Source organism: Anabrus simplex, chromosome 1, assembly GCF_040414725.1.
Source record: "Anabrus simplex isolate iqAnaSimp1 chromosome 1, ASM4041472v1, whole genome shotgun sequence".
In the NCBI taxonomy this organism is placed as follows: Eukaryota; Metazoa; Arthropoda; class Insecta; order Orthoptera; family Tettigoniidae; genus Anabrus; species Anabrus simplex.
The window spans coordinates 784,934,426-784,949,621 of NC_090265.1; the positions used below are offsets into that span (position 1 = coordinate 784,934,426).

The 15,196-nt window shown below is 41.1% G+C and overlaps 1 protein-coding gene across 5 annotated transcripts in view; it reads left to right on the forward strand.

Annotated features, from left to right (window-relative positions):
- LOC136857520 (V-type proton ATPase 116 kDa subunit a 1) overlaps positions 1-15,196 on the forward strand; it is a 581,303-nt gene that overhangs the window by 251,393 nt on the left and 314,714 nt on the right. The window contains exon 1 of one of the 5 annotated variants that reach the window (XM_067136243.2): positions 10,401-10,473. The exons of 3 other annotated variants lie outside the window; for them this stretch is intronic. The gene's annotated coding sequence lies outside the window, so the exon portion shown is untranslated. Of the gene's footprint in view, positions 1-10,400; positions 10,474-15,196 lie in introns of those variants that run through there. One more of the 5 variants, XM_067136246.2, reaches the window with a different exon arrangement.

Sequence of the window (15,196 nt, forward strand, 5' to 3'; positions counted from 1 at the left end):
ATATGTATGTATGTATTTATGCATGTATTGAACCCTTTAGGTCCATATTTAGGGATACCTACCTTCCTTACCTATCAGCAAAGTTCATGAAATCTGTCTCTTGGGTCGTATCGGGTTCTTCGTCACTTGCTGAGGTAAAGGTAGGGTTCAGTAATTTTAATCTATCTACTTTGAATGAAAGGTCTGTTTAAAAGATTTCAATTTTATTCAGGAAATTCTGAAGCATTCTGATATGTCAACGGTATTACTGGAATTACACGTGTCCACTGGACACCACAATCATCATATTACATATAAGGTTAGCACATTGGTGAGCCTTTGGCGTGTCTGCCTGATGGGCATTCTTACTAGAGACCATTGTCTCATTTTTTTATTAAAGAAAGGAAAGTCTGGAAAACCTTAAATTCGGCTTCCATATGAGACCACATGTACCATCATAGTGATTCGTTATGGTCCAGCCCTCGTAACACGAACTCTGGACTCTGGGTATAATCAAGGCCGTCCAACCGGTGTGTGCCACACAGTGGTCATACGACATGGACCCTTAATTGAATCGATGTGACCTGCGTCTATGTCATGGACCGACATCTAAACTTCTAAGTTACTTTAAAGTCATTGTGGATGATGACCGCAAGGAAAATGATGCTACAGTGGCATATGGCCCTAATCTGAGTCACTGAGGTTGATGACCCACTGACCATCCAAGTTTGTAGGCTGAAGGCTAAACACAATTAAGTTACATCGGTTGATGACCTTTGTTTCCACTTTACTATCCCAAGCACATTCACTGTTCAATCAATCAAGTCAAATAATACAACAATAGCAATGCTCACAAGCTTTGTGGCAGTTAAAATCCATTTCCTTCGGATATGTCCCCTTAATCGTTACGTTACCATTTAAATATTCCCCAGAAACAAACTAAGATTTCCAGAATGCATCTCCAAGTTATTCGCTTGATTAAAGTTATTTCTAAATGCGGTTTCACTTAATTTAATAATTAAATAAATTTAAATGATTTAATGAAATCTTAAAGAACAACAATTTCTATTTCCGTGGACTCTGGTTTCTTCACAAATTCCTACGCAGCTGTGATGTAAATTCAGTCCTGTGATGTTTATCTGGCTGGAAAAGAATTGTTACATAATTCATGTTCAGTTCTATATCTTGTCTCACGATCTCACACTTTAAATCTAATCTAATCCTAGCTATTATTAACACTTGGATATCCTAATAATCTACGTACAAACCAAAAGCAACTCGCCATATAATTAGGATGTCATATCTCGTCATAACATTTTTATAAAGTTTGCGCACCCCTCACAGACAAACAATAATCACTACCACCGCTCTGTATTTTGGGCAACCCTGAATTTGGTTACTAGTACTCTTTATACTCTAAGTTCGTGGTTTCAAATGTTCATTACGTCCCCAATTAAACAAATTTACAGTATTCCACAACACTCAGGTTATAACCGGATGAAAATTTCAACTAGATTCCATAATTATTTATCTCCGTCGCCACGAATGAAATCTCAATCCTACACGTAAACCACTACATGTCCCGTTACAACCCGTTTCCCTTTCGATCCGCTGGCGGTTTCAGCTACAAACGAGCCTTCCCTGTCTGTCAATCTCGATATGGAACATCTGTTCTTCATGCCTAACTGACCTCAAAGAATGACACGTTTAACTTCGCAAAAGACTAATTACAAAATACGATATTCCTGACCAATAAAATGAACATAGATTATACTTCAGAATGCCCACAATAATTATACGCGTCGCAAATTAATACCGCTATGGATTTCTATGTATTTTTTTTCCATTCCCAACATTATAAAATATTCCTCGGGCTTCCATGTCCCGGCTTCAATGACAGGTCTCAGCCTGATTCACAAATTTCATCTTGACTCGCACGACAACTAACCTCAGTTTCCCAACTCCACAACCATCACCGACAAAGAACTGGAATAAAATCCTTACTAGAATTCATGACGTCTAATACTCACAATGCATCAGTAATGAATAACTTCGCATAAAATGATATCGTATTTTAATAACTTGATTTCCACGAAAATGACTGAAACATTCTACTAGATCTTTTTTTATTGTCAGTCAGACACAGTTTAAAATGGGCCTAGAAAAACGTTTCTCTCCGTGACCAAATTCATCACACTAGATTCTCACCCGACAGCGCGCTTCCACTTGATTGAAAATGAGTAACCATGGATTTCTAAATTATTTACGTCAAAATTACAGACAGAAAGATTTTACGTCGAATGAACATCTTAATTTGACATCACAAAATATAGGCAGTACACACACACACGGAAATGGCGATCTACACTGGACTTGATATCACTTCGAAACCCTATTCAGTAACTTTATAAAACATCATACGGCACTCGCAAGACTTCAAAAATTTATCCAAGTGGAAAATAAAACAAATGACTCTTTTAGTCGTATTCTCACATTTACAAAATAGGGGTGACCACTGCGTCGTATATCCCCATTCAAATACACTTTTAGAGATCATGAAACAAGATATAATAGGTAGTAAGATGGAAAGTCACATACCTTGTGTAGTCATGCCAGTGTTCGTCATAGAGCTCACCTGCGACCCTGGCATTTTTATTTAGCCATTTTTACATTCGTGGCTTTACAGATCATTATTATATTTCTTCAGGTTTCCTGGAATAAAGCATTAAAAAAAAGAAATGTCCTTCACTTTTTTTTGATCGCACACGATGGACTGTAATTACTTCCGCACACGAATTACTTGATGACATGAGAATTTATTCAGTACTTTGACCGTCCTATCTGGTACAATTATTTCCACTCAAGAAACTATCTCCACGTGGAGTCAAGACCCCAGCCACAATGGCTAAAATCTGCGGTTGAACTTATTCTACTTTTGTTGTTTGATTTCACAGAGCAGCTCAACACTTTTTTCGTCCGCTTCGTACCATAAATGCCGGAGAAGGAGACTTCGTCATGGCGTCCCTTCATATTTATACCAGTTACCCCCTCTCTTCGGGCATCTCCCTTTGCCGCCAAAAAATGTCTATAAATTTTCTAACTTAACTCATTACAAGAGTTTTGAAAGTGACTACATACTTGCTACATTTCTGGCGGTAGTGTTCATGGACATTTAAAATTTATACGGGTTCGATTTGTGGGATAATTGACCTCCTTTGATAGGCACTATATTTTTTGACTTGGCTTGGGGCACGCCATATACACGCGCTTTGAAATAGTTCACAAGATTCTTCCGCCGTTGACACGTGCGGCTGACGTCACGTATCCCAGAGCGTGGGACCGAAGGTAATCACCCCCTCGTCACGTGTCAAATCCATGCCATCAAGAATCGAACTTCTAATTAAATTGTCAATTTATGCATAATGTTCTTAGGGCACAAAGGTCTTGGGTTCAGTATGTATGTATGTATGTATGTATGTATGTATGTATGTATGTATGTATATATATATGTATGTATGTATGTAATGTACCCTTGGGAATATCGAATCTGCGGTAATATTCTCCATCATTCTTCTGCCACGGCCCTCTGTAATAAAATATACTTACCGCTCTGAGAGTCTCATCTGCTTGGGGCGTGATCGGTTCTGTATTCTTCTTCGTATTCTGGTACATAATTATACTAAGTACTACTAAATGAGAATGGACCCGGTTACAATTTTACTAATTAATTTATTAAAATCAAAATTAATCAAAAATCAAAATAATTTATTAGGTAAATAAAATCGTTAAATGATTCGGACTATAAAATAGCCATCAATCGGTTACGCCATGAACATGAATTCTCCATTACCGATTAATATAATTTGAAATTAATTATTGACATCACAGGCGTGCAGTATTGACTAAAGACTGACGTAACCTAGTTACCTTTATCTACAACGCCAATTACAATAATTATTGTTACATAAGAGAACTCTGAGCAGTGTTAAAATTATATTTAGTTTAATTGACAGATATCAAAACTCAAAAGCTTAAAAAGAATTACATTGATTTATGTGAATTGGCACTGCTCCGACAAATAATTAGGAGTTTCCTGAGAACACGCCTGAGTTTGGGAGTTTACTGTTCCCTGTTATAAGCCTTCGGTCCGACTACGTGATTCTAACTCAACTTCCGGTGATATTACGGAGCGTCTCAAATTAATCCAATGGCTTCACTAGGTTATTAACCGGTGTCCGTGGTTCCTTGTTTTTATTGTATCACAGTACGGAGTTGAAAGTATGAGTACGATCGTACCGTTTTGTATAATTCACTTGGCGTTTGTTCAATTAAGCTAAAGTCGGCCATTTGCTTGATGGCGCTAACTATTGTTACTTCCAATATCCACACGTGATCAGTTGCGCACAATGATTATTATTCCACCTACGTTGTAATTAATTTAACTGGGTGCACCAAAATTTATCTTCACTCTAATACAGTTATTGGAAACCCAATTCATGTGCAATCTTTCAGAAACTCCCGAGATAGACTAAACTATTCCCAGTGGGAATTTCGGCGGTTAAGAATGGAGCAATTTGCTTGCTTGCTCCATTTTTTCTATGGGGTCTACTCGTCTAAATCCAAAATATTTCAGCTATCATCTGTCCTTTACAGATATCTTAAGTTTCTCTAACACAGAGGCGTGGAAAATTTCCAAGGAATGTTCTCAAGGTGTGGCGAACGACAGTTATCAACGTATAGCGGGCGTAAGTTTCCAGGCAAGTGTATTTATGACATAATTGTTCAACAACCCCCAAAAGAACGTGCCTTACCTCTTCTAAGGTGGCTTAGATCTTCCACGTTGGTGGGCTGTAACCATACTGCAGTCCTGTGCAAAAATTGTCGAATGTTACATTAATACACAGAATCTAATGAATTAATAAATTCCACCATATCGCTAAGGTAGTTTGGGTGCAGTATGTATGTATGTAAATTAATATTGTAAAATGTCCTCTATAAATTACTCTAATCCATTGTAAAACTCAATGACATGGTCTTATCGAGTAATAGTGGACAACTGATCCATCCGAGAATTAACTTTACTCATTATCCTACATAAGGCTTCAATTTATCTGGATTTTTGAAGAATAGCACTCGTCACCACATGAATATTATGTCAGAATAGGCTTGGCTCATTATTCACAAGGTTAAATGATTATATACATCAAGGAAACAAGTATCAAGTACTTACTGTCTACTGGATTACGTAGAAATTACAGCCGTCATTCTGTACAATGTGGAAAAAGGAAGAGGTTCGTTAAATGTGCCCTTGCGGAAGAGCTGTGAGGATGACTGGGTACCTCTGCGGACTACGAAGTTACTGCGCGGTGTGCATTCAGGAGATAGTGGGTTCGAACCCCACTGTCAGTGGGGGTGGTGATTATTGTTTTACAAGGAAATACAACTAGGCAACCGTCCTCTATATAACACTAATCAGAGAGAAAAAGTGGAAGACACTTCAAAAATGAAGGTATCGGCCAAAGAAAGACAAGGGCCACGAAGGGCATGAAATTGAAGGACTCCCTAGGCCACGAATACTCTAATAGCGTCAGGGTCGGAAAATAACAAGAGTTTACCAAGGGAGGTCGGATAGGATAGATGACAGTGAGCAGCCTGGCACTAGTAAGTGAAAGCAATGCCAGGACAAGTCCAAACGTTTACCTCTCTTGGCGAGAAAATAACTGAGGATGAAGGAGTAGGACAGAGATGAAGAGCCGTATTGCTCGAGCTAAGATCACTTTTATGCAGAAGAAGAAGCATTGATATAACTGCCATCAATCGGAGACAAAACGAAGCAGAAATCATTGACCCTATGATAAGGTTTGAAGACTCTCTTTCCCAGCCATATGACGTCGATAAAGAAAGACAGGATATATATGTGCAAACAATAACCTACTTCCAGAGAACCTAAAACGTCAGGAACACTCGAGTAAGAGGACTGCTTCTGGTTGCTATAGGGAACGTCCCGAGAAATGATCTCGAATGGCGGCACTCGTACAGACTGGACCGAAATATACAAGACAAATCGTTTCCATAGTTATAAGATTCATTTGTTTGGAAAATATAATACTTAACTTCCTCCCGGCAGCATTAAGAAAACACGATGTTCATATTCTTAAGTTAACTGATATTTTCTTTTTCTTCTTTACAAGTTGCTTTACGTCACGCCGGACGACGATGGGATAGGAAAGGCCTAGGAGTGAAGCGGCCGTGGCCTTAATTAAGGTACAGTCGCAGCATTTGCCTGGTACGAAAATGGGGAAATCACGGAAAACCAGGGTAGCCGACAGTGGGCTTCGAACCCATTATCTCCCGGATACAAGCTCACAGCTGCGCGCCCCTAACCGCACGGCAAGTCACCCGGTGATATTTCTTTTACGAAACTATTTCATTGTTTTCAAATAACTTGTGAGCTATTCTGTGTACTTTAGTGGTAGTGGTGGTGGTGATTAGTGTTGTTTTTTTTGCTAGTGGCTTTACGTCGCACCAACACACATATGTCTTATGGTGACGATGGAATAGGAAAGGCCTAGGAGTTGGAAGGAAGCGGTCGTGGCCTTAATTAAGGTACAGCCCCAGCATTTGCCTGGTGTGAAAATGGGAAACCACGGAAAACCATCTTCAGGGCTGCCGACAGCGGGATTCGACTCCACTATCTCCCGAATGCGCCCCTAACCGCACGGCCAACTCGCATCCATATAGGCCCAACACTAATCAGGAGATAAAAATGGAGGGGACCGGACACTTTAAAAATGAAGGTAGCGGACAAAGAAAGATACGGGCGACGAAGGGCGTGAAAATGAAAGACCCCTTTGGCCTCGAGTGCTCTATTACCGTCGGGGTCGGAAAAGAACAAGAGTTGTCAAAGGGAAGTCGGATAGCATAGATGAATGTGAGGAGCCTGGCACAAGTAAGTGGAAGCAATGCCAGCATTCAGCTAAGGGCCCCATGGTTGCCAAAACCCCTTGAGCTCCTTTTGAGTGGCAAACACATATTGATGTCAGAATAAATAAATATAGCAATAAACTCTGTCTAGCCCTTCGTAGAAAGATCCCACGTGCATTTGTTTGGACTGTTCTTTCGTACGTCTCAGAAATGTGGATAATAAACAAAAGTTGTGTAAAGAATCCTGAGGCCTTCGAAATGTGGTGTTTCCATAGGATGATTAAAGTTCCGTGGATATAAAAGGTGAAAAAGGGCGAGGTACTGCACGGAGTAAATCAGAAGAGATCTCTGATAGAACTATTTCGTAAATGACGTCTTTCTTGGTGGGGCCGCGCCTTACGCCATTTTCAGCTGATAATTATTGTGAAAGAGTTTATTAACGGAAAACTACCTCGAGGAAGACCGACATATTCATACCTCAAGCAAATCCAAGAAGATACCGGAATAGGCAATGAAAAGGGCTGCAAACAACCGAAGAGCTTGGCATAATTTTGTGACTGAATATACATTGATGGTGGGGAGCTCTCAGCATCTTCATTGTCATCTGAAGGAAAATGTTACTGCTTTAAGGCAGCAAAACATGTCCTTCTTATTCTACCCCCAGTAGGTAGGGGGCGTAGACGAAGAATACACCCACGACATCTCCTGCATGTCGTAAGAGGCGACCAAAGGATGATGGAATTAGAACCATGAGATTACTTGTGTTTAGTACCTTTATGTGGGGAACACCATGGGCCGACGTTACTTATGATTAGTACCATTATATGAGGAACACCATGGATATGGGCGTTGCCTGTGGTTAGTACCATCGTGTGCATTCCACTGAGGTGGGGGAGCGGGCGCGCGGCACACGGATTCGCGTCCGAGGGAGGAGGTGCCGTGCGTCGCGCTGAATTGAGTTGGTTCCTCTGTATTCAGAACGGGTCTGCGTTACCTATGAGTAGTACCAGTATATGAGGAACACCATGGGTCTCTTTTACCAGTGGGTGGTACCATCATGTGTGATACACTGTGGGTCTACATTGCCTATGATTAGTACCACTATGTGAGCAACACCATGAGTATACGTGACCTGTGATTACTTGCACTATGTGATGAACACCACGGGAATAGCGGCACTCGAAATTAGTACCACTAAGTTAGGAGCACCATAGGTCTGCGTTGCTTGTTGGTAGTAACCTTATGTGAGGAACACCATGGGTTTGTCTTATCCGTGAGTGGTGCCATTACGTGTGGCATACCATGGGTCTACATTACCTGTGATTAGTAACATCGTGTGAGCAACATCATGAGTCTACGTTACCTGTGGTTCGTAGCACTATAGGAGGAACAGCATGGTTCTGCTTTACCAGTGTTTACTACAGTTTTGAGGGGCATGTGACCTGGATTATGGACCCCTTTGGTGGACAACAAGCATCATTTCAGAATATGAATAATTGCGAATTGGCTCCAGTGATTGTTTTGGATTCATGGTCATTTTTTCATCATCATTCGTTTTATATTTTAGTCAGTGGATACGTTTGGAAGTTTAAATTATCGTTTAATTTCGTTGCCACTCATACAATTAGGGGCCGATGACCTAGCCGTTAGGTCCCTTTAAACAACAAACATATCATCTTCTTATACTCTTCAACACTAAGGTTGGTGGGTAACATGCATGTGTTCCAAGGCCTTCTGTTCTTTGGCCTGCAGCTTCAAGTGGCTTGCTTGGTGTGCTTGCCTTTAATGTTGTCTATAAATTGCACTCAAGGTCTTCCTTCGGTCCTTCTACCTTCCGTTTTTCCTTCTACAGGGTGGTGCTCCAGTCAGAACGACGAACCAAGTGGCAAACGAAGCTATTTCTTCTCCTGTTTAAGGTGTCAACCAATGTGCGAGTCTCATTTCCTCTTTTGAGAACGTTTTCTCCTTTGTGACTCTATCAGTCCAAGGTATTCTTAGGATTTGCCGCCAACACCATATCTCAAAGGCAGGTGTTCCGATTTTCGCACGTCCCATGTTTCTGACCCATAGCTTATGACTAGGGCTCAGAAGTTGAAGACCTATAAATTGCCCAAAAAAGGACCAGTACAAAGACATAAAATATCCAAGAAAGGTCCTAAAAACTGGCAAAAACACGAAAAATGTGATTTAAAAACGTTCGTAATTTTAGTTTTAATTACATATTTAATGAAGGAGTATAATGCAAAATTCTGGTGGTACGTAACATTTAATACACAAATATATGAGTGAAATACTTCTTCTTTCAGACATTGTATATACTGTACTTTGACTAATGTAATTTAAAACAGGAATTTCCTCTTTGTTAAAAAAGAATTTAAAACGGAATATTTTTTTAATGAATTCATCCAACCCCCAATGGATATCCTGGAGAAAGAAACTGAAATGAGTATAACTGGAATCATATTTTGCTTAACCACACTAGGGTTACAGAAATTGGAATTCGGAATCGTTCCTCAGTCGGCTTTGCAGCATATCACAATGGTCATCTCTAGGTTTTTAGGTGTAATGGATCGTCGGTTTTCAGACAGCACCATGTGAAACATCGAGAAACTTCTCTGCACATCAACGGATGTTAAGCAACTGAGATCTTCCTCTTCAAAAACACTCGCATTAAAATTTCTCCTTTCAATATTTCACTTATCTTGCACATGATTTGATACCCCTGTTTGTTTTCGTCAAGCATTAGTTTCATTTTTTAATTCATTCCACTTCATTTTCTTTCTTACTAGAGAAAAGATGTTTAAAAGGCGATGGACGAACTAATGATGAATCTAATTGAGAATGGGCAGTACAAATGGAGTCGAAAGAAGGAGAAGTTGCAAAGAAAAACCGTTAACACGTAAGAAAAAGAATAAAAGGGACTTATAAGCTAAAAACGGCAAAAAAAGGAAAATACGACAAATAACACCCCCACCATTTTCTGCCCTATAATAACCCAGAATGAACATGTATAATTTGAGCCTTGTGTTCTCAAACTCGAGAAAAAAAAAAGGACTTTTCCTCAACTTTCAATCCCTACTTACAACACTCCATAAAAAGCTTTTCACGAAGTGTTTTCGCACGTCCATACAACTGGTCTTAGATGTTAGTAGAGAGAGGAAGCTCCCTTCGCCTGTGCAAACCGGACGTTTACATCTCTCCTACATTTTCCGCCAGATGTTATCAGATTTCCCAGATATTTGATTTCCTTTACTTGATCTAGTTTTTCTCCGTCCACCAGCACATTGGCAATTTGATAATTATCCCTAAATGATCGCAAATAGGTTAAATTTCAGACATTGTAATGCTGTCGTCCAGGAGGCTGACTGTCACGAGAATCTTATCAAATCTGAACGATTGCTCTCAACAGGATAACCTACATTGTCTCTCGGACAGCAGATCAAAAGATCAAGTTGCTTATCTTATGACTAGATAACAAAGGTATCATCATTTCACCACTCGGAATTTACGGTTTAGTTGAGACAGTAGTGTAATATCCCTGCTGAGCTGCTGGTCGGTCTCTGTGTTTTGGTAGGTAATACATAATATTCTACTACTGGTTTTAACATTATAATTTCGAGATTCTCGGTTGTTTATGCGTGTATGTGAACGTGCAGGAGATTGAGGTAGTGATAAGTTCATCCAGCACTTCATAACAATAGCTAAGTATGTACATATTCGTTTAAAAAAAGTTTGCGGTGGTAGTGATTTTGCTCTTTGTTATTTTTAAAGGAGATATACAATGGCAATTTTATGATTTGTAAATATTTCTTGTGGAGCATGATCGCTGAGTAGTATTGTCATTGGTTTGTCAAAGAAATAACTTCGAACAGGGCTTCATACGGAAAATATGAACCACCGGTACTCACCTATTTGAGCATATTCCGTATGGATTCACCGGGGGTTCTCTGTGAGGTCATTTGCTAAGTCTTCGTATATCTCCCCCTGTGGGTGGGGGCGGTAGAATAACACGTGCGGTATCCCCTGCCTGTCGTAAGAGGTGACTAAAAGGGCCCCCAGGGACTCAAAACTTGGGAGCGTGGGTTGGCGACCACGCGGCCCTTAGCTCAGTCCTGGCATTACTTCCACTTACTTGTGCCAGGGTGCTCACTGTCATCTATCCTATCCAACCACTCTTGGTCAAATCTTGTTTTTTCCGACCCAGACGTTGTTAGGGCATTCGAAGCCTAGGGAGTGTTCCAATTTCATGCCCTTCGTGGCCTTTGCCTTTCTTTGGCCGATACCTTCATTTTTCGAAGTGTCGGATCCCTTCCATTTTTCCGTCTGATTAGTGTTATGTAGAGGATGGTTGCCTAGTTGTACTTCATCTTAAAACAATAATCACCACCAACACCACCACCACCATTCTTCATATTTGTCAGTGAATCAAACTCGTAGAGTATGGGTCCCGTAAGATAAATAACAACAAAAAACATTAATGCTGCGTGTTTCACTAAAAGAGCACTTCTAATAGGATCCACAATTTCATTGATTGAGCTGAAGGCTTCTTTACTCTCTGTTATGGATACTGCATTAGTATTGATAGCTAATAAATAGGTTCATCTTTCTGTGCGGAGATCTACAAGCCTGCCTGGCATAACCAAGACTCATATATCTAATTCCTACCCTTAAGCTAACGCCACACAGAAAGCATGTTTTAGCTTGGAGCAGTAACAAGCGAGAGCAAGTAGGAAAGCAGCGCTGAGCTGCGCTGGTACATCCGCCAGACAGAAAGCAGATTTTAGCTTGGAGCAGTAACAAGCGAGAGCAAGTACAGTAGGAAAGCAGCGCTGAGCTGCGCTGGTACATCCGCCAGACAGAAAGCAGGTTTTAGCTTGGAGCAGTAACAAGCGAGAGCAAGTAGGAAAGCAGCACTGAGCTGCGCTGGTACATCCGCCAGACAGAGAGCAGGTTTTAGCTTGGAGCAGTAACAAGCGAGAGCAAGTACAGTAGGAAAGCAGCGCTGAGCTGCGCTGGTACATCCGCCAGACAGAAAGCAGGTTTTAGCTTGGAGCAGTAACAAGCGAGAGCAAGTACAGTAGGAAAGCAGCGCTGAGCTGCGCTGGTACATCCGCCAGACAGAAAGCAGGTTTTAGCTTGGAGCAGTAACAAGCGAGAGCAAGTAGGAAAGCAGCACTGAGCTGCGCTGGTACATCCGCCAGACAGAGAGCAGGTTTTAGCTTGGAGCAGTAACAAGCGAGAGCAAGTACAGTAGGAAAGCAGCGCTGAGCTGCGCTGGTACATCCGCCAGACAGAAAGCAGGTTTTAGCTTGGAGCAGTAACAAGCGAGAGCAAGTACAGTAGGAAAGCAGCGCTGAGCTGCGCTGGTACATCCGCCAGACAGAAAGCAGGTTTTAGCTTGGAGCAGTAGCAAGCGAGAGCAAGTAGGAAAGCAGCACTGAGCTGCGCTGGTACGTCCGCCAGACAGAAAGCAGTATTGCAACAGTATTGTACAGACAACATGTCGCCAGAGCCATCACGATTTACGAGGTTTATTGTTGCTAAGCGAGGTTTCTCCAGTGTGGATTGATCTGATTGACAGTGTACACATGAAATTAATTTACGACGGGAAGAACTCGGCGAGTTTAATAACTAATAATGTAATTTGCTTTACGTCCCAGTAACTACTTGTTTATGGTTTTCGGAGACACCGAGGTGTCGAAATTTAGTCCCGCAGGAGTTCTTTTACGTGCCAGTAAATCTACCAACACGAGACTGACGTATTTGAGAACCTTCAAATACCAGCGGACTGAGCCAGGATTGAATCTGCCAGGATGGGACCAGAAAGCCAGCGCCTCGACCGTTTGAGCCGCTCAGCCCGGCTAGTTTAATAACTTGTAGAAACTATTACGCAACTGCAGTGGACGATTTTTTTTAATAGTTGCGAATGTATGTAGAGCAGAGGCTTGTTGTTACCTTGGGGCAAGTAAAATACCAACACTAGTTCTATTGAATTTTTTGATTAACTGAAAGAAGCACAGTTTCGTACAAAGAAAGAAAATACGCGTATTATATCATTAAAGAAACATAGTATAAAGATAGAAAATGGATATATTAAACCCTCGCAAATGGTAAAGTTGTACAAGTGATAGTAAGCGGCTTCATAATTCATCATTTCCTTCCTCATGTTTTACTGCGCTGGCGGTGGCGGGAGAAACAAATGTAGATATTCGGTACCGCCAACTTAAACTTCTACAATCACAGCATTCACATTCGCACTTTTTTTTCTGAAAAGAGGACCTCGACTATATGATAGAAAGATAGCCCGTTTTGCAACCGCTGTGCAGTTGGCGCGTTTTGTACCCTGAGCGAGCAGTCACTTGTCGCACTCTGCAGCCGCATGCATTTTTTAAACGCATTCTAAAGGGATTTTAGCCAAATTTGCTGCCTGGCACTCGGTCTAGTAGTGCCAACGACTCTTTTTCTTTAATTTTTGGCATTTGGCCCGCTTTGTAAACGGGCGACTCATATGGCTTCCTGATATGTTGCGAGGAGTGGCCAAAAGAAAATCACAGGTCTGCTGCTAGTTACGGAGTTCGTGTACGGCGGCAAGGGCAGTTTTGGGCAACTTGCGGAATTCGGGTGTTGAGCAGGTAAATGTCGCGGAGTTCGTGTGCGCCGGTCCGTATTTCACCACGATAAGGGAGAATTTTAATTCATTTTATTTCGAAGGTCCCTTCGACTATCCACAAATGTCGCTTGAGCTGTTGAATTGTCATGGAAAACGTCACCGAACAAACAATTCCGTTGAAAGATGGTATTATAAGTTCAACCGCCTGATAGAGACCTCACCCCCGCTTCAAGGACTTGGTACTTTGTTTGAAAAAATTGAAGCTGAATCATTTCATTTTCAAATAGCAAGGATGGATATGTATCTCGAAGGTTCCAAGAACACAAGGAAATGTTGCATTTTAGGCGAAAGAATCAAATGGTTTATCCCTAAATATGAATAAACTTGAGATTGCAAGCGCCAGTTTTCGCAAGAATGGTCCGTTCTGCATGGTTTGTCGCAGACTTATTACAAACATATGAAATCTTAAGTAATGTTAACGATTACGATTGTGATTACCACAACTATCCATGAATATAATTAAATCAAACTTCCTTGTTTGTATGAGCTGTAGTAATCACAGCTCTTCTGCTTCTTCCCTCTCTTCCTGTACTAGCTGGTGCTATTACTATACTACTTACTGAACGAAACTTAAACACTTTGATCCCGCTGGTGGTGGAGACCAAATTCTTTACCAACATCTTTTTTGATTTTTTGGGCACCCACAAGTATATATTTTAATTCTTCCAGGATTCGGAATGGGTTCACATATTATTAGTCAAGAAAGTGAGAAAAAGGAAGCCTTTGGTACTTAGGCATAATTTATGCGATGATAGCATTTGGACTTCTAGGATTTGTTGTGTGAGCCCACCACATATTTACTGTAGGTATAGATGTAGACACACGGGCTTATTTCACTTCCGCTACTATAATTATTGCTGTCCCTACAGGAATTAAAATTTTCAGTTGGCTTTCTACTCTCCACGGTACTCAACTAACAACTAGCCCATCTTTACTTTGGGTACTAGGATTTGTTTTTCTCTTCACCATTGGTGGATTAACAGGAGTTGTATTAGCGAATTCCTCAATTGATATCATCTTACATGACACATACTTCCATTATGGGCAATAGTCCGACTCGTTGGCTGAATGGTCAGCGTACTGGCCTTCGGTTCAGAGGGTCCCGGGTTCGATTCCCGGCCGGGTCGGGGATTTTAACCTTCATTGATTAATTCCAATGGCTCGGGGGCTGGGTGTTTGTGCTGTCTCCAACATCCCTGCAACTCACACACCACACATAACACTATCCTCCACCACAATAACACGCAGTTACCTACACACGGCAGATGCCGCCCACCCTCATCGGAGGGTCTGCCTTACAAGGGCTACACTCGGCTAGAAATAGCCACACGAAAAAAAAATGGGCAATCTATAGGAGCAATATTTGCAATTATAGCCGGATTTATCCAATGATATCCTTTATTCACGGGGTTGACATTACACCCTAAGTGATTAAAAATCAAGTTTACAACTATATTCGTAGGTGTAAATTTAACATTCTTCCCTGAACATTTCTTAGGAGTATCTGGTATACCTCGACGATATTCTGATTATCCAGATAGTTATACATCTTGAAATGGCGTTCTTTCTTTAATCCCTTTACCGTCCCACCTCTACCTCCAGCCCCCGTACCACTTTTAAAAT